The sequence below is a fragment of the Garra rufa genome, unplaced genomic scaffold, assembly GCF_049309525.1.
Source record: "Garra rufa unplaced genomic scaffold, GarRuf1.0 hap1_unplaced_004, whole genome shotgun sequence".
NCBI lineage: Eukaryota > Metazoa > Chordata > Actinopteri > Cypriniformes > Cyprinidae > Garra > Garra rufa.
In genome coordinates this window covers 2,631,913-2,652,123 of record NW_027394279.1, presented here as the reverse complement: position 1 = coordinate 2,652,123, position 20,211 = coordinate 2,631,913, and the positions used below count along the sequence as shown (strand labels likewise).

General features: G+C 39.1%; 1 protein-coding gene across 1 annotated transcript in view; it reads right to left on the bottom strand.

The window, feature by feature from the left end:
* fcf1 (FCF1 rRNA-processing protein) overlaps window positions 1-20,211 on the bottom strand; it is a 53,633-nt gene that overhangs the window by 18,203 nt on the left and 15,219 nt on the right. The gene's annotated exons all lie outside the window — the stretch shown is intronic.

Below are 20,211 nucleotides of genomic sequence, written 5' to 3'. Positions count from 1 at the left end.
AATAGGGCCTTCGCCCTTTTGGGCTCGGGCCCTAATTAAAGCTGCGAGCAGCGATGAACGGGCCCTCGCACCCGGGCTCACCGCCGACCGGTGGCTTCAGGAAAACAGCAAACGGTGGGCAGTATGCTTTTAATACAGTAAATATAGAAAAAATATGTCATAAGTCATTTAAATGTGCCAAACTTGCCGCTGCCAGCTGGTGGCGCTATGCCTGTAACTGATTATTGGCATGTAGATGTGTTCAGGCCAGCACTATTATCAAACATATGAAGTTTGGTGCAGATTGACCTTGGTATGTTTGAGTTAGTGAAATATATGAGATATCCTGCTGCCAACAGGTGGCGCTATGATAATATCTGAATATTGGTCTTTAGGTGTCTTCAGGCCAGGACTCTTACCAAACCTGTGAATTTTGTGGCAGATCAGACAGTTTCAGGCTAAGTTATAACCACTTCTATGTCTATGCAGAAACATCAAACTTTGTCAGGCCACCAAGGACATGCCCTTTAATGAAAACTCAAGATCTTCACAATTTAACATCTCTAAGGCCTCAAGATCAGACTGACCAAATATAATGTTGATTTAATTAAATGCAATCAATGCAAGGACTTCAGATAGATGCCATCTGTGAACCAGTATGCTACAAATAAGAACATGTAATTCATGATGATAGCAAAATGTTATTATTGCTTCCTTTATATCCACCACTTCTGCTTAAATGTCATTGTTACCTATCTGTACAATTTTTGTATAATATATTTTTGTATAAAATCAATTGTTGTCATAACTAAGAATCAATAAGGAAGACGGTGCCCACTTGGCACATGCATTCACAGTAACCCTCTGCTAGTTTGGATTTTAAGTTTACAGAATTGAAAGGGTTAGACTTTAAAATCAACACACAGACACATACACACAGAATATAAAATGTTGCCATTCAGTTTTATTTGTTAGCATTAACTATATTAGTTAACATGACCAATACATAAATAGCATTTATTAATGTTAATTAATATTTAGCTAAAAAAGTATTCATATAAAGTTTATGTACTGTGAATTAACATGAACATGAACACAGTTCATGTGGGTGTACAGCAATACACAATAAAGTGCTCTATAAACTCTTCATTCTTTCAAAACATCTTTAAAAATCAAGTTGAGTATTTTAACGGGGTGATATATATATATATATATTTATAACTGATCTTAAAATTATGGTTTTCAGATGTTTTGAAGAGATAACAGTAACGTTTGTTTTGTTGTCAAAGTTTGTCATAATTTTTTATTATTATTATTTTATATTCAATAAATAACACTATGTAAATATTGTCTATCAATGAAGATAAATTGATCATGCTAAAAAGTTTTTTGCTATGTGACTGAATAGGACAAGTTCATGGTACAGTTAAGTAAAAAAATAAATAAAAAACAACAACTGCAAAATACGAACAATGAAAGACTAAGTGACCCTTTATATTTTCTCAAAATATCAGACTCTCAAAGATCAGATATATTTATGTAATTAAAATACATATGTGCATTTTTTGTTCAAAGATGGTCTGTAGGATGGCTCTCTACTCTGTCACCCTCTCTGCCTCTCACCCCTCCCCCCTGCAATAATGAGCTTCTCTGTGCCTGACTGAACGCACACACATACTGTAGAGACATTCACCAGAGTGACAGCAGGTTTCGGAGTTATTTTTTTAATTTTCTTTAATTCATAGAAGCTTGTATAAATTTTTTATTTGCAGCACTTGCTCAGAATGATTAGATCTCTGTGTGAAAAAAGTTTTAAAGAGTTTGGATGCTGCACTTTAAAGATATAAAAATATTTTTTACTATATCTTTAAAAAATCACCACGTCCACACCGTTCAAGATATCCAAAATCCGCTCGCAATTTAACATCTTCAGAATATTCTCTTCATGTTAAAAAAGTTTGGTGTGAGCAGCTGGTTGTTCTTAGAAGTAGTGTGCATTTGTTTACAGCCTGATTTTTCCAAAAATCCACATTCAAATCAAAATAGCCGGCTTCCTGTTGGTCTCAGCTAATGAGTTTGATTTAGAAAGTTGTCCAAATTGATGAGATTAATATATGTACAGAGTTTGGTGACTGTAGGAAAAATTAACCCCCCAACTTTTGTCAAAAGATGGCGCTATAGAGTGCCTGCTCCACGCCCATTTATGACCTTTTGCCAGTGTCTAACTATCATAAATATTGATGTGTGTGTTGAGTTTCATGAAATTCTAAGCATGTTAACTGCCTCGAAAAGACAGGAATCTAATTTTAAAGTTTGACATGTTGCCATGGCAACAGCATTCGATTTATCATCGACCCCTTTACATATTCTTATCGGCCGTGTTTTGACATGATTTTGATGAAGTTTAAAGAAAATCAAGTAAAATTAAGAGGCTGATTTCAAAGCATTTTGAAAATGACACACTTCCTGCTGCCAGTTGGTGGCGCTATAACTTTGACTCATAATAGTCACATTTATGGAATCGGCATCATACAACGAACAAACTGGTGAAGTTTCATCAGAATCAGGCAATGTGTGCAACAGTAATTAGACACTTCCTGTTTCTCATTTCTCGCCATAACTTTGTCGCCTTGCCACGGCCAAACCGTTCGAGATATCAAAAATCTCCTCGCAATTTAGCATCCCCAATGTCTTGAGATCATGCTGACCGAGTTTGGTGACAATCCCATGGAATTCCTGGGAGGAGTACGTTAAATTCCAGAGCATGCGCTTTTTAAACAGCCCTAAATATCTCACTTCCTGTCAGGTGGAGCCTATGACATAGAGTACAAAAGTTGTTTGGCTCAGTGAGATCTATATGTGTACCGAGTTTCATATCAATACATGCAAGTATGTGTGCGCAGTACATCAAGTTTTCAAACTGTGTTCCAGGGGGCGCTGTAGAGGCCCTGAACCACGCCCGGGTCCCAGCCTCTGTGGCGTCCTGATGGCCGCAGATTCCAACGTGTGTGCAAATTTTCAAGAGTTTTTGAGTATGTTAAGGCCCCCAAAAGTGCCCGGAAGGTTGAAAAAAAAAAAAAATAAATAAAAAAAAAAAAAAATTAAAGCTGCAAGCAGCGATGAACGGGCCCTCGCACATGGGCTCACCGCCGACCGGTGGCTTTAGGAACACAGCAAATGGTGGGTAGTATGCTTTTAATACAGTAAAAATAGGAGAAATATGTCAAAGTCACTTAAATGTGCCAAATTCCCTGCTGCCAGCTGGTGGCGCTATGCCTATAACTGATTATTGGCATGTAGATGTGTTCAGGCCAGCACTTTCATCAAACATATGAAGTTCGGTGCAGATTGACCTTCGTATGTTTGAGTTAGTGAAAGATATGATATATCCTGCTGCCAACAGGTGGCGCTATGATAATATCTGAATATTGGCCTTTAGGTGTCTTCAGGCCAGGACTCTTACCAAACCTGTGAAGTTTGAGGCAGATCGGACATTTTATGGCTTAGTTATAACAACTTCTATGTCCATGGCGAAACATCAAACTTTGTCACGCCGCCACAGACACGCCCTTTAACAAAAAGTCAAGATCTTCGCAATTTAACATCTCTAAGATCTCTAGATCAGACTGACCAAATATAATGTTGATATCATTAAATCTCTAGGAGGAGTTTGATACAAGTCATTTCCTGTTGCCAACAGGTGGCGCTGTGATTATAATAGAATATTGGCCTTCAGATGTGTTCAGGCCAGGACTTTAATCGAACATGTGAAGTTTGAGGCAAATCGGACATTTTATGGCTGAGTTATAACAAGTTTTATATCCATGGCGAGACCTCGAAATGTGTCAGGCCGCCACGGACACGCCCTTCAACGAAAACTCAAGATCTTCGCAATTTAACATCACTAAAGCCTTTTTATTAGACTGACCGATTTTGGTGTTGATCTGTATAAATCTCTAGGAGGAGTTTGTTGTAGAGTACAGCATGACACTTCCTGTTGCCAGCAGGTGGCGCTATGACCATAACTGAATATGGGCATGTAGATGTCATCAGGTCAGGAGTGTTATCACACATGTGAAGTTTGGGACAGATCGGACATTGTATGCCTGAGTTATAGCAACTTCCTTTTTCATGGCGAAACATCGAAATTTGCGAGGCCGCCACGGACACGCCCTCTGATGAAAACTCAAGATCTTCACAATTTACAGTCACAAAGGGCTTTAGATTAGACTCAGCAAATCTGGCGTTGATCCGAATAAATCTCTAGGAGGAGTTCGTTCAAGTACGAGGCCTGAAAATGGCAAAAATGACACAAAATTTGCTGAGAAAATTAAAAATAACCGACTTCCTGTTGGGTGTCAAATTTTGCTCCAAGAGGCTTTTTTGTAGGTATTGGTGTGTTACATGTGTGTACCAATTTTCGTGCATGTACGTGAATCACAGCTGAATGCGCACACCGCGGAACGTGTAAAGGTGGCGCTGTCGAGCCATTTTGCCACACCCACTTCTGCAACCCATATCAGACGTAAATTTTCGACAGGTCTGATGTGTGTGCGAAGTTTCATGAGTTTTCGGGTATGTCTAAGCCCTCAAAAATGCGATTTATTTTGGAGAATAATAATAATAATAATTAAAGCTGCAAGCAGCGATGAACGGGCCCTCGCACACGGGCTCACCGCCGACCGGTGGCTTTAGGAACACAGCAAACGGTGGGCAGTATGCTTTTAATACAGTAAATGTAGGAAAAATAGATCAAAGTCACTTAAATGTGCCAAACTTCCTGCTGCCAGCTGGTGGCGCTATGCCTATAACTGATTATTGACATGTAGATGTGTTCAGGCCAGCACTTTGATCAAACATATGAAGTTTGGTGCAGATTGACCTTGGTATGTGTGAGTTAGTGCAAGATATGATATATCCTGCTGCCAATAGGTGGCGCTATAATAATATCTGTATATTGGCCTTTAGATGTCTTCAGGCCAGGACTTTTACCAAACATGTGAAGTTTGAGGCAGATCGGACATTTTATGGCTGAGTTATAACAACTTTTATGTCCATGGCGAAACATCAAACTTTGTCAGGCCGCCATGGACACGCCCTTTAACGAAAACTCAAGATCTTCACAATTGAACATCTCTAAGGCCTCGAGATCAGACTGACCAAATATAATGTTGATATCATTAAATCTCTAGGAGGAGTTTGGTACAAGTCATTTCCTATTGCCAACAGGTGGCGCTGTGATTATAATAGAATATAGGCCTTCAGATTGGTTCAGGCCAGGACTCTTATCGAACATGTGAAGTTTGAGGCAAATCGGACATTTTATGGCTGAGTTATAACAAGTTTTATATCCATGGCGAGACCACGAAATTTGCCAGGCCGCCACGGACACACCCTTCAACGAAAACTCAAGATCTTCGCAATTTAACATCGCTAAAGCCTTTTTATTAGACTGACCGATTTTGGTGTTGATCTGATTAAATCTTTTGGAGGAGTTTGTTGCAGAGTACAGCATGACACTTCCTGGTGCCAGCAGGTGGCTCTATGAGTAAAACTGAATATGGGCATGTAGATGTCATCAGGTCAGGAGTGTTATCACACATGTGAAGTTTGGGGCAGATCGGGCATTTTATGCCTGAGTTATAGCAACTTCCTTTTTCATGGCGAAACATCGAAACTTGCCAGGCCGCCACGGACACGCCCTCCGATGAAAACTCTAGATCTTCGCAATTTAACGTCACAAAGGGCTTTAGATTAGACTCACCAAATTTGCCGTTGATCCGAATAAATCTCTAGGAGGAGTTCGTTCAAGTATGACGCCTGAAAATGGCAAAAATTACACAAATTTTGCTAAGAAAATTAAAAATAACCGACTTCCTGTTGGGTGTCAAATTTTGCTCCAAGAGGCTTTTTTGTAGGTATTGGTGAGCTAGATGTGTGTACCGATTTTCGTGCATGTACGTGAATCACAACTGAAAGCGCACACCGCGGAACGTGTAAAGGTGGCGCTATCGAGCCATTTTGCCACACCCACTTCTGCAACCCATATCAGACGTAAATTTTCGCCAGGTCTGATGTGTGTGCGAAGTTTCATGAGTTTTCGGGTATGTCTAAGCCCTCAAAAATGCGATTCATTTTGGAGAAGAATAATAATAATAATTAAAGCTGCAAGCAGCGATGAACGGGCCCTCGCACACGGGCTCACCGCCGACCGGTGGCTTTAGGAACACAGCAAATGGTGGGTAGTATGCTTTTAATACAGTAAAAATAGGAGAAATATGTCAAAGTCACTTAAATGTGCCAAATTTCCTGCTGCCAGATGGTGGCGATATGCCTATAACTGATTATTGGCATGTAGATGTGTTCAGGCCACCACTTTCATCAAACATATGAAGTTTGGTGCAGATTGACCTTGGTATGCTTGAGTTAGTGAAATTTATGATATATCCTGCTGCCAACAGGTGGCGCTATTATAATATCTGAATATTGGCCTTTAGGTGTCTTCAGGCCAGGACTCTTACCAAACCTGTAAAGTTTGAGGCAGATCGGACATTTTATGGCTGAGTTATAACAACTTCTATGTCCATGGCGAAACATCAAACTTTGACACGCTGCCACAGACACGCCCTTTAACGAAAACTCAAGATCTTCGCAATTTAACATCTCTAAGGCCTCTAGATCAGACTGACCAAATATAATGTTGATATCATTAAATATGTAGGAGGAGTTTGCTACAAGTCATTTCCTGTTGCCAACAGGTGGCGCTGTGATTATAATAGAATATTGGCCTTCAGATGTGTTCAGGCCAGGACTCTTATCTAATATGTGAAGTTTGAGGCAAATCGGACATTTTATGGCTGAGTTATAACAAGTTTTATATCCATGGCGAGACCTCGAAATTTGTCAGGCCGCCACGGACACGCCCTTTACCGAAAACTCAAGATCTTCACAATTTAACATCGCTACGGCCTTTATATTAGACTGACCGATTTTGGTGTTGATCTGAATAAATCTCTAGAAGGAGTTGGTTGTAGAGTACAGCATGACACTTCCTGTTGCCTGCAGGTGGCGCTATGACTATAACTGAATATGGGCATGTAGATGTCTTCAGGTCAGGAGTGTTATCACACATGTGAAGTTTGGGACAGATAGGACATTGTATGCCTGAGTTATAGCAACTTCCTTTTTCATGGCGAAACATCGAAATTTGCGAGGCCGCCACGGACACGCCCTCCGATGAAAACTCTAGATCTTCACAATTTAACGTCACAAAGGGCTTTAGAGTAGACTCAGCAAATTTGGCGTTGATCCGAATAAATCTGTAGGAGGAGTTCGTTCAAGTACGACACCTGAAAAAGGCAAAAATGACACAAATTTTGTTGAGAATATTAATATTAACCGACTTCCTGTTGGGTTCCGGATTTTGCTCCAAGAGGCTTTTTTGTAGGTTTTGGTGTGTTACATGTGTGTACCGATTTCCGTGCATGTACGTGAATCACAGCTGAAAGCGCACACCGCTGAACGTCTAAAGGTGGCGCTGTCGAGCCATTTTGCCACACCCACTTCTGAAACCCAAATCAGACGTAAATTTTCGCCAGGTTTGATGTGTGTGCAAAGTTTTGTGAGTTTTCGGGAATGTTTAGGTCCTCTAAAATGCGATTCACTTTGGAGAAGAATAATAATAATAATAATAATAATAATAAACGGAGCAGATTCAATAGGGTCCTCACACCATCGGTGCTCGGGCCCTAATAAATATAGCTGCAAGCAGCAATTACGGGGCCAAGCACTCAAAGTGGAAAAGGAAGCAATTTTAAGAGGATTTTAGTGAAATTTACAGAAAAATGGTGTAGAACGCATACTGATTTGATTTAATGCTTATTACGTTTGACCAACAGGTGGCGCTGTTCTCAAATCCATGTGGTGTGTTTAGTGTGAGGTGACAAACGTGCACACAAAGTTTGGTGTCATTATGTCAAAATTTTCCAAAGATATAGCCTTAGAGTCATTTTCACATCAAGCCTTAAATTTAGAGAGGCGCTATACGAAAACGGTTTCATCTATCATCATGAAATTCATAACTTTTTGTCAGCACAGTCCGAAGATGATTTGACTCAATTTTGGTGAGAATCGGACGAACGGTCTAGGACTAGTTCTAAAAAGTAGGTTTTCAACATAGATCAAAATGGCGGACAGGGAGTTTGGCCAACTGTGGCATAATTGGTATCTATGTTGTCGGCATGACCCAAGGAATATTTTGAGACCAGTTTCATCACAATAGGCTAATGCTATCTACAGTTCTTAGCAATTTTGTTCATTTTAAAACTAATGGTTAATGAATGCTTCATTACTCTTGACCAATAGGTGGCGCTGCTACCAAATTGATGTGGTGTCATCAGTGTGAGGTGTTAATGCCACATACCAAATTTGGTGCAAATATCTCAAAGCTTTGCAGAGATACAGCTTCCGATGCGCTTTGGCATCTTACCTGCAAATTCGTTGATGCGTTAAATGAAAACAGTTTCGAATATCGACACGAAATCCATAACTTTTTGTCAGCATGGTCTGAAGATGATCCGAGTCAAATTTGGTGAAAATCCGACTAACGGTCTAGGAGGAGTTCGAAAAAGTAGGTTTTCTACATTCATCAAAATGGCGAACAGGAAGTTAGGCCAATTTTGGCATAATTGGTATCAATGTTCTCGGCCTGACCCAAGGAATATTTTGAGATCACTTTTATTACAATAAGCCATTTGTTTCAGAAGTTATTAGCATTTTTCGAAATTTCGTTATAACTTTTGACCACAAGGTGGCGCTGGCCCCAAAATTTGTATGTACATTCAGGGCGTGGTGCCGAACATTTTTGTAATTATTGTCGAAACGATACGTTAATCCGTTCTCAAGATACAGCGTTTTAAAGCTAAATTCAAAATGGCCGACACCCAAAATGGCTGACATGGGAAAATTGGATATGGTTCGACTCGGCATGCTCCTCCGAATCTAACAAGACCAGTTTTGAGATTTTTGGTCAAACCACTGAGAAGTTATAAGCAAAAATAGTCACTTTACATATCTCCTGACCACTAGGTGGCACTGTGATGAAACACTGCAGGTAGTGTCAGGTCATGCTTGTTATAACACACACCAAGTTTGGTCTCAATACGACAAACCGTTGCCGAGATATGGCCTCACATCCATTTTTGAACGCTTTTCGTAGAATTAATTAGCGCGTTATTCGAGAACGGTTTGTCCAATCAACTTGAATTCCATAACTTTTTGCCTTCATGGTCTGAAGATGATCTGAGCTAATTTTGGTGAAAATCAGACAAACCGTCTAGGACGAGTTCGAAAAGGTAGGTTTTACAAACAATTAATTTTAGAAAAAAAACTAATCCTTACGATTTTTTAAAATTGGTGTTAATTCGACTCGGCATGACCCAAGGATTCAGGGAAAATTGGAATTTTGATTTTGTGGCTTACGGTTCAAAAGTTATTAGCAAAAAGATAGTGAAAGTTTGGACAAGTGGTGGCGCTAGAGAGTTTGAGTTAGAGACTCCAAACTTGCTATGGTTAATGTTGGGACGGTCCTCTATCAGTGTGCCAAATTATACAACTTTCCCGCAAGCGGTTCTATGGGCTGCCATAGACTTGCGGCGGAATAATAATAATAATAATAATAATAATAAGAATTCTAACGGATACAATAGGTGCCTTCGCACCTTCGGTGCTTGGCCCCTAATTAAAGCTGCAAGCAGCGATGAACGGGCCCTCGCACACGGGCTCACCGCCGACCGGTGGCTTTAGGAACACAGCAAATGGTGGGTAGTATGCTTTTAATACAGTAAAAATAGGAGAAATATGTCAAAGTCACTTAAATGTGCCAAATTTCCTGCTTCCAGCTGGTGGCGCTATGCCTATAACTGATTATTGGCATGTAGATGTGTTCAGGCTGGCACTTTCATCAAACATATAAAGTTTGGTGCAGATTGACCTTGGTATGTTTGAGTTAGTGAAATATATGATATATCCTGCTGCCAACAGGTGGCGCTATGATAATATCTGAATATTGGCCTTTAGGTGTCTTCAGGCCAGGACTCTTACCAAACCTGTGAAGTTTGAGGCAGATCTGACATTTTATGGCTGAGTTATAACAACTTATATGTCTATGGCGAAACATCAAACTTTGTCACGCCGCCACAGACACGCCCTTTAACGAAAACTCAAGATCTTCACAATTTAACATCTCTAAGGCCTCTAGATCAGACTGTCCAAATATAATGTTGATATCATTAAATCTCTAGGAGGAGTTTGGTACAAGTCATTTCCTGATGCCAACAGGTGGCGCTGTGATTTTAATAGAATATTTGCCTTCAGATTGGTTCAGGCCAGGACTCTTATCAAACATGGGAAGTTTGAGGCAAATCGGACATTTTATGGCTGAGTTATAACAAGTTTTATATCCATGGCGAGACCTCGAAATTTGTCAGGCCGCCACGGACACGCCCTTCAACGAAAACTCAAGATCTTCACAATTTAACATCACTAAAGCCTTTTTATTAGACTGACCAATTTTGGTGTTGATCTGATTAAATCTCTTGGAGGAGTTTGTTGCAGAGTACAGCATGACACTTCCTGTTGCCAGCAGGTGGCGCTATGAGTAAAACTGAATATGGGCATGTAGATGTCATCAGGTCAGGAGTGTTATCACACATGAGAAGTTTGGGACAGATCGGACATTGTATGCCTGAGTTATAGCAACTTCCTTTTTCATGGCAAAACATCGAAATTTGCGAGGCCGCCACGGACACGCCCTCTGATGAAAACTCTAGATCTTCACAATTTAACGTCACAAAGGGCTTTAGAATAGACTCTGCAAATTTGGCGTTGATCCGAATAAATCTCTAGGAGGAGTTCGTTCAAGTACGACGCCTGAAAATGGCAAAAATGACACAAATTTTGTTGAGAATATTAATATTAACCGACTTCCTGTTGGGTTCCGGATTTTGCTCCAAGAGGCTTTTTTGTAGGTTTTGGTGTGTTACATGTGTGTACCGATTTCCGTGCATGTACGTGAATCACAGCTGAAAGCGCACACCGCTGAACGTCTAAAGGTGGCGCTGTGGAGCCATTTTGCCACACCCACTTCTGAAACCCTAATCAGACGTAAATTTTCGCCAGGTTTGATGTGTGTGCAAAGTTTTGTGAGTTTTCGGGAATGTTTAGGTCCTCTAAAATGCGATTCATTTTGGAGAAGAAGAAGAATAATAATAATTAAAGCTGCAAGCAGCGATGAACGGGCCCTCGCACACGGGCTCACCGCCGACCGGTGGCTTTAGGAACACAGCCAATGGTGGGCAGTATGCTTTTAATACAGTAAAAATAGGAGAAATATGTCAAAGTCACTTAAATGTGCCAAATTTCCTGCTGCCAGCTGGTGGCGCTATGCCTATAACTGATTATTGGCATGTAGATGTGTTCAGGCTGGCACTTTCATCAAACATATGAAGTTTGGTGCAGATTGACCTAGGTATGTTTGACTTAGTGCAAGATATGATATATCCTGCTGCCAATAGGTGGCGCTATGATAATATCTGAATATTGGCCTTTAGATGTCTTCAGGCCAGGACTTTTACCAAACATGTGAAGTTTGAGGCAGATCGGACATTTTATGGCTGAGTTATAACAACTTCTATGTCCATGGCGAAACATCAAACTTTGTTAGGCCACCAAGGACACGCCCTTTGACGAAAACTCAAGATCTTCACAATTTAACATCTCTAAGGCCTCTAGATCAGACTGACCAAATATAATGTTGATATCATTAAATCTCTAGGAGGAGTTTGGTACAAGTCATTTCCTGATGCCAACAGGTGGCGCTGTGATTATAATAGAATATTGGCCTTCAGATGTGTTCAGGCCAGGACTCTTATCGAACATGTGAAGTTTGAGGCAAATCAGACATTTTATGGCTGAGTTATAACAAGTTTTATATCCATGGCGAGACCTCGAAATTTGTCAGGCCGCCACGGACACGCCCTTCAATAAAAACTCAAGATCTTCACAATTTAACATCACTAAGGCCTTTATATTAGACTGACCGATTTTGGTGTTGATCTGTATAAATCTCTAGGAGGAGTTTGTTGTAGAGTACAGCATGACACTTCCTGTTGCCAGCAGGTGGCGCTATGACTATTACTGAATATGGGCATGTAGTTGTCCTCAGATCAGGAGTGTTATCACACATATAAAGTTTGGGACAGATCGGACATTTTATGCTTGAGTTATAGCAACTTCCTTTTTCATGGCGAAGCATCGAAATTTGCGAGGCCGCCACGGACACGCCCTCCGATGAAAACTCTAGATCTTCACAATTTAACGTCACAAAGGGCTTTAGATTAGACTCAGCAAATTTGGTGTTTATCCGAATAAATCTCTAGGAGGAGTTCGTTCAGATACAAGGCCTGAAAATGGCAAAAATGACACAAAATTTGTTGAGAAAATTAAAAATAACCGACTTCCTGTTGGGTGTCAAATTTAGCTCCAAGAGGCTTTTTTGTAGGTATTAGTGTGTTACATGTGTGTACCAATTTTCGTGCATGTATGTGAATCACAGCTGAATGCGCACACCGCGGAATGTGTAAAGGTGGCGCTGTTGAGCCATTTTGCCACACCCACTTCTGCAACCCATATCAGACGTAAATTTTCGCCAGGTCTGATGTGTGTGCGAAGTTTCATGAGTTTTCGGGTATGTCTAAGTCCTCAAAAATGCGATTCATTTTGGAGAATAATAATAATAATAATAATTAAAGCTGCAAGCAGCGATGACCGGGCCCTCGCCGTCTGTGCAGTCGCCATCCCGATAGCATCAGGAAAACGTTGCCCAGTTGGCACATGCATTCACAGTAACCCTTTGGACTAACCCTTACTGTCTCTCCTCCTGCAGAGCAGAGTGAGATCAGATATGTTTTTTTTTTCTTTCATTCGTGGAGTTTTGTATAATTATGAAATGAACTGTGTTTGATCAGAATGAATAGTTATTTGTATGAAAAAAGTTTCAAAGAGTTAGGATGCTGCACTTTAAATATATAATAAATCATTGAAAATTGAAAATGGAAAATGAAATTTTAAGCACGCTATCTGCCTTAAATATCACAGGAAACAAATATTTTAATGTATTTTTTATTTTTATTTATTTGCCATGGCAACAGCATTTGATGCATCTGGGCTTTTACATTATTCTGATGAAGTTTGAAGAAAATCGAGTACAAATATATTGTTCGTTGTTTGTTCGTGTTTGTTAGTTCATTAGCCATTGTTAACAAAAGAGACCCTATTTTAAATAGTTACCATGTTTTATGGTCTACAAGCATTTTTAAATATTATTTTAATAATCTATAAGCATCTGTGAAATAATTATAAACAAATATATTAAAAATAAATACATATTAACTTAGTTGATTTTTTGTTTGGCCTTTTTGTATTTGTTTCTCATTCTAATTAAGTGAACTGAGCAGTATAGTGTCATACTTATAAGATTGTTTGTTCTACCAGTGAGAGTGTATATATGTATTTAAATCATATAATTTTCCCTTAAAAGATAAAAAAAAGATTTTAATGCTCTTTAAGCACCTATACAAAATAATTATGTAAAAGTACACTGACAGTACAGTCTATATCAACTGATTCTATGGATTATTGTCATTCTTATACACTGACAATGAGCTAAATAGCATTAGAGGTCAAACGATTCCTTATCTTATGAGGACCTCTTGTGTTCATCCCTGGTATTAGAGCTTTAATTTGACAAATTTAAATGACACTTTTAATGTTTTTGGGGCCTCTGAGCATGATAACATTTTGAAACTACACGTATATCCTAAGGATTTCTTGTTCTTTATATGTAAAAAGTTTTGATGAGTTAGAATAATGCAATTTAAAGATAAATGAAAATATCTCTTCATCTTTTTTATTGTTACTTTCAAAAATCACCACATCAACACCGTTCAAGATATCCCAAAGCCGTTCACAATATAGGGAACATTTTCCCAATATTCTGATGATGATGATGATAAGAACATGTAATTCATGATGATAACAAAATGTTATTATTGCTTGCTTTACGTCCACCACTTCTGCTTAAATGTCATTGTTACCTATCTGTACAATTTTTGTGTGGATATTGCTTTGCTGGTGACTCCTGTTATAAGACATCACTCTTAAGCACTACATAACTAAGAATCAATAAGGAAGACGGTGCCCAGTTGGCACATGCATTCACAGTAACCCTCTGCTAGTTTGGATTTTAAGTTTACAGAATTGAAAGGGTTAGACTTTAAAATCAACACACAGACACATACACACAGAATATAAAATGTTGCCATCCAGTTTCATTTGTTAACATTAACTATATTAGTTAACATGACCAATAAATAAATAGCATTTATTAATGTTAATTAATATTAAGCTAAAAAAAGTATTTATATATAGTTTATGTACTGTGAATTAACATGAACACAGTTAATGTGGGTGTACAGCAATACACAATAAAGTGCTCTATAAACGCTTCATTCCTTCAAAATATCTTTAAAAATCAAGTTGAGTATTTTAATGGGGCGATATATATATAACTGATCTTAAAATGATGGTTTTCAGATGTTTTGAACAGATAACAGCAAAGTTTTTGTTGTCAAAGTTTGTCTTGAAATTTTTAATTATTATAATTTTATATTTAATAAATAACACTATGAAAATATTGTCTACAATGAAGATAAATCACTCATGCTTAAAAGTTGTATTTTTCTTAATCTTTTGCTATGTGACTGAATAGGACAAGTTCATGGTATAGTTCAGTAAAAAATAAATAAAAAACAACAACTGCAAAATACAAACAATGAAAGACTTAATGACCCTTTATATTTTCTCAAAATATCAGACACTCAAAGATCAGACATATTTATGTAATTAAAGTACATATATGTGCATTTCTAACTCAAAGATGGTCTGTAGCATGGCTCTCTACTCTGTCACCCTCTCTGCCTCTCACCCCTCCCCCCTGCAATAATGAGCTTCTCTCAGCCTGACTGAACGCACATACATACAGTAGAGACATTCACCCAGAGTGACAGCAGGTTTCTGATTTCGTTTTTTAATTTTCATTAATTCATTGAAGCTTGTAGAAAATTTATATTAACACCACTTGCTCAGAATGATTAGATCTCTGTGTGAAAAAAGTTGTAAAGAGTTTGGATGCTGCACTTTAAAGATATAAATAAAATGACGGTTATGTTTTTTACTACATCTTTAAAAAATTACCATGTCAACACCATTCAAGATATCAAAAATTTAACATCTTCAGAATCTTCTCTTCATGTTAAAAAAGTTTGGTGTGAATAGCTGGTTGTTCTTAGAAGAAGTGTGAATTTGTTTACAGCCTGATTTTTCCAAAAAAACACATTCAAATGGAAATAGCCGACTTCCTGTTGGTCTTAGCTAATGAGTTTAATTTAGAAAGTTGTCCAGATTGATGAGAACAATATATGTACAGAGTTTGGTGACTGTAGGAAAAAACTAACCCCCCAACTTTTGTCAAAAGATGGCGCTATAGAGTGCCTGCTCCACGCCCATTTATGACCTTTTGCCAGTGTCAAACTATCATTAATATTGATGTGTGTGTTGAGTTTCATGAAATTCTTAGCATGTTATCTGCCTCGAAAAGACAGGAATCTAATTTTAAAGTTTGAGACGTTGCCATGGCAACAGCATTTGATTTATCATCGACCCCTTTACATATTCTTATCAGCCGTGTTTTGACATGATTTTGATGAAGTTTAAAGAAAATCAAGTAAAATTAAGAGGCTGATTTCAAAGCATTTTGAAAATGACACGCTTCCTGCTGCCAGTTGGTGGCGCTATAACTTTGACTCATAATAGTCACATTTATGGAATCGGCATCATACAACGAACAAACTGGTGAAGTTTCATCAGAATCAGGCAATGTGTGCAACAGTTATTAGACACTTCCTGTTTCTCATTTCTCGCCATAACTTTGTCGCCTTGCCACGGCCAAACCGTTCGAGATATCAAAAATCCCCTCGCAATTTAGCGTCCCCAATGTCTTGAGATCATGCTGACCGAGTTTGGTGACAATCCTATCGAAACCCTGGGAGGAGTACGTTAAATTCCAGAGCATGCGCTTTTTACACAGCCCTAAATATCTCACTTCCTGTTGCGTGGAGAAAATGACATAGAGTACAAAAGTTGTTCAGCTCAATGAGTTCTATATGTGTACCGAGTTTCATATGTGTACGTTCAAGTATGTGTGCTATATGGCCCTCAAAATTCCAGGGGGCGCTGTAGAGTCCCCTTGCCACGCCCCGGTACCAGCCTCTGTGGCGTCCTGATGGCCGCAGATTCCGACGTCTGTGCAAATTTTCAAGAGTTTTTGAGTATGTTAAGACCCCCTTAAGTGCCCGGAAGGTTAACAAAAAAAAAAAAAAAATAAGAATCCTTAGAAGAACAATAGGGCCTTCGCCCTTTTGGGCTCGGGCCCTAATAATAATAATAATAAACGGAGCAGATCCAATAGGGTCCTCACACCATCGGTGCTCGGGCCCTAATAATAATAATAATAATAATAAACGAAGCAGATCCAATAGGGTCCTCACACCATCGGTGCTCGGGCCCTAATAATAACCCTTAGAAGAACAATAGGGCCTTCGCCCTTTTGGGCTCGGGCCCTAATAATAAACGGAGCAATTCCAATAGGGTCCTCGCACTGTAGTGCTCGGGCCCTAATAAAGCCTCCAAAGCGTAATGTGAGGTAAACGGCAAAGATAACAGGGTTTTCAAAATGAAAACAAACAAAAAAAGTAAAACTAAACTGGCTTTCGGTGACTGTGCTTGTGAGTGTTTTTTTTGTTTTTTCTCCTAAAAACTGTCGACTGGCTCTAAAACGCGCGCTGTATGGAGCAGACCCTTTGGAGCAGCACAGCATGCACTCGCACAAATGCGACCACGGCAAATTTTAACTCACACATTCTAAAAAATGTGTTGCATATGTCCAGAGCCACTTCAAGCTTTTGTAAAATTAAAACCGAAACATCCAAAAGTAACGAAGATAAACTGATAGCGTCGCGTGTGGACGTAATGATGTGTGTCATTAATCGATCTATGCACTATAACATGTAAAACGGGAACATGAAAGGAATATTCTAAAAGCAACTCATGTAAACAGCTTAATCATATTATTGTCTTATTCAGAATAAGGTCATTAATTAGATTACTGGTGTCCATGTAAACGTAGTCATTGTTACGCTGATGATAATCAGCTATATATATTTCTTCGCAGCCCGGCAAAACATATCAATTCGAAAAACTAACAGAATGCATAGCTGATATTAAAAACTGGATGGCGAATAACTTCTTACTGTTAAATTCTGAAAAAACAGAGGTGTTAATTATTGGACCTAAAACCTCCACAAGTAATAACCTAAAACACAGTCTAATACTAGATGACTGCTCTGTAAATTCATCGTCATCAGTTAGGAACCTAGGCGTCCTATTCGATAGCAATCTCGCATTTTTCCATCTTAAAAATATATCGAAATTACGACCTATGCTATCAATGTCAAATGCTGAAACATTAATTCATGCGTTCATGACCTCAAGGGTAGATTATTGTAATGCTTTATTGGGTGGTTGTTCTGCACGCTTAGTAAATAAACTCCAGCTGGTCCAAAATGTTCTTACTAGAACTAGAAAGTATGACCATATTAGCCCGGTTCTGTCAGCACTGCATTGGCTCCCTATAAAACATCGTATAGATTTTAAAATCTTACTAATTACTTACAAAGCCCTCAATGGTTTAGCTCCTCAGTACTTGAGCGAGCTTCTATCGCATTATAGTCCCTCATGTCCGCTGCGTTCTCAAAATTCTGGCAATTTGATAATACCTAGAATATCAAAATCAACTGCGGGCGGCAGATCATTTTCTTATCTGGCACCTAAACTCTGGAACAATCTACCTAACACTGTTCGGGAGGCAGACACAATCTGTCAGTTTAAATCTAGATTAAAGACACATCTCTTTAACCTGGCTTACACATAAAACATTAACACATTCCTATAACTCAAATCCGTTAAAGGATTGTTAGGCTGCATTAATTAGGTCAACCGGAACCGAAAACACCTCCCATAACATCTGATGCACTCGTTGCATCGTAAAAAGAATGGCATCTACGCTAATATTAGTCTGTTTCATTCTTATTCCGAGGTCACCATAGCCACCAGATCCAGCCTGCATCCAGATCAGATGGTCACTGCAGTCCCCCGGATCCAGTCCGTACCCAGCTTAGATCATGGATCACCATATGGAGATGACTTCAATAGCCGTGGATGTCAACCAGATGAGCTCCAGAGACGGATCATCAATGAAGACCTCGCCAACCTAGATGGCCATCGGTGCCAGACCACGGGATCCTGACGAGTTCTCTACAATCAGACATTGGTACAAACTGCTGGTTTCGTCTGGCCAGAGGAGAACTGGTCCCCCGACTGAGCCTGGTTTCTCCCAAGGTTTTTTTCTCCCTTTCTGTCACCTGTGGAGTTTTGGTTCCTTGCCGCTGTCGCTTCTGGCTTGCTCAGTTGGGGACACTTTACAGCGATATCGTATACTATTTGAAATGAACTAGATGATGATATCACTGAATTCATTGATGAACTGCATTTAACTGAAAATTGATTATTTACAATAATGCGTTACTTACACACTATTATGCTGTTTAAATACTGTGCAGTTGCTTTGACACAATCTGTATTGTTAAAAGCGCTATATAAATAAAGGTGACTTGACTTGACTATAATAATTATGCATATGCAATATTGGTTGATGTTTTTGAACATGTAACAAGGAACGCCACTGAAAAGAAAATAACATAACAGCCATTACCTCATCCATGGTTAAACCAACAACTAATAAAATACCATTATAAACATTATGAACCCCACCACCACCCATCCTTGTTGGAGGACGATGAACAGACAGAATAAAAACAAATCATACTTAAAAGAACTGTTCTTCTTCTGAATGAACTTCTTTCCCGTGGCGTCTGCCGTTGCTAAGCAACCATGACCTGATCTCTCAATGAAGACTCGGAAGTTTCAGCAAAGCATAAATGGATTTCCAGCATTAAAATTGCTTGCAGTAGCTCTGCTTTTAAATTTATTTTAAAATGGTTATTCCTGTACCGATATGATAAGCTGTTCCTCCAACTTGGCTGTTTTTCAATGTTATTAAGGGAAAGGGTGAAGCTGATTGGTTGGTTCTGGTCACATGACCTGCGCTGCGCTTGTGGCATTCTGAAAAGTTGAGATGTATTTTACTGGATGCGGCGCGGACGCTTCCGTTATGAGCGCACATACCGAGCGTCTACATGTGAAACAATGAACTTGAGCACGCATGTGAACGGCCCCTAATGGAATAATCTCCCGATCAAACTCTGCTTCCCAAAAGCTATAAACTGCCTCCAGAACCCAGTTTAGGTAAAAAAAGCTATTCAACAAAAATAGTGATGCAGTGAAGTCTTTTTTCACCCAGCCGAGTCTTCTCTGTTGCTGTGTGTAGCAGCCTGTGTCAGTCACCTCTTTTAACTCCACCCCCTGACTCCTGAATGTCACTCGCTCACGCGGGCATGCACTGACTGCGGTCTCATGAGGAAACGCAGCTTTTTGATATAAAGTTTCTCTTGTTCCCGAATACAAATATTTTTTAAAGTATTTGTTCGAAATAAGTATTCGTAAAAAATACGCTATTTGTGCCTTTCCGAATACCGTATTCAGGTTCGGCTCCACCCCTAGTGTAAAGCCTCAGTTGGTACTCAGGTCAAAATAGAGCTTTTACAATCAAAGTGCTTTTACACATTTTTGCATGTACACAACATACAAAGGTTTTTTTTGACCTGCCAATCTTTGTAAAAATAAAATTATACTGGCATCTTTCTTAGGGAATGTTTAAAAAATGGCATTACTAATGGCATTACTTTTTCAGTAACGAGTAATCAAATGAATGACTGTTTTCCCATTACAACGTTGTTACCGTTACTGACATTAAAATGCGGCATTACGTCGCGTTTTCTTCTGAGGTAAATTCTGGCTTATTCCTTCCAGTGTGTCTTCTTCCAGAAACGAAAAGTATCCGCGATTAACTTTTACGTTAATCTCGTTTACCTACATGTC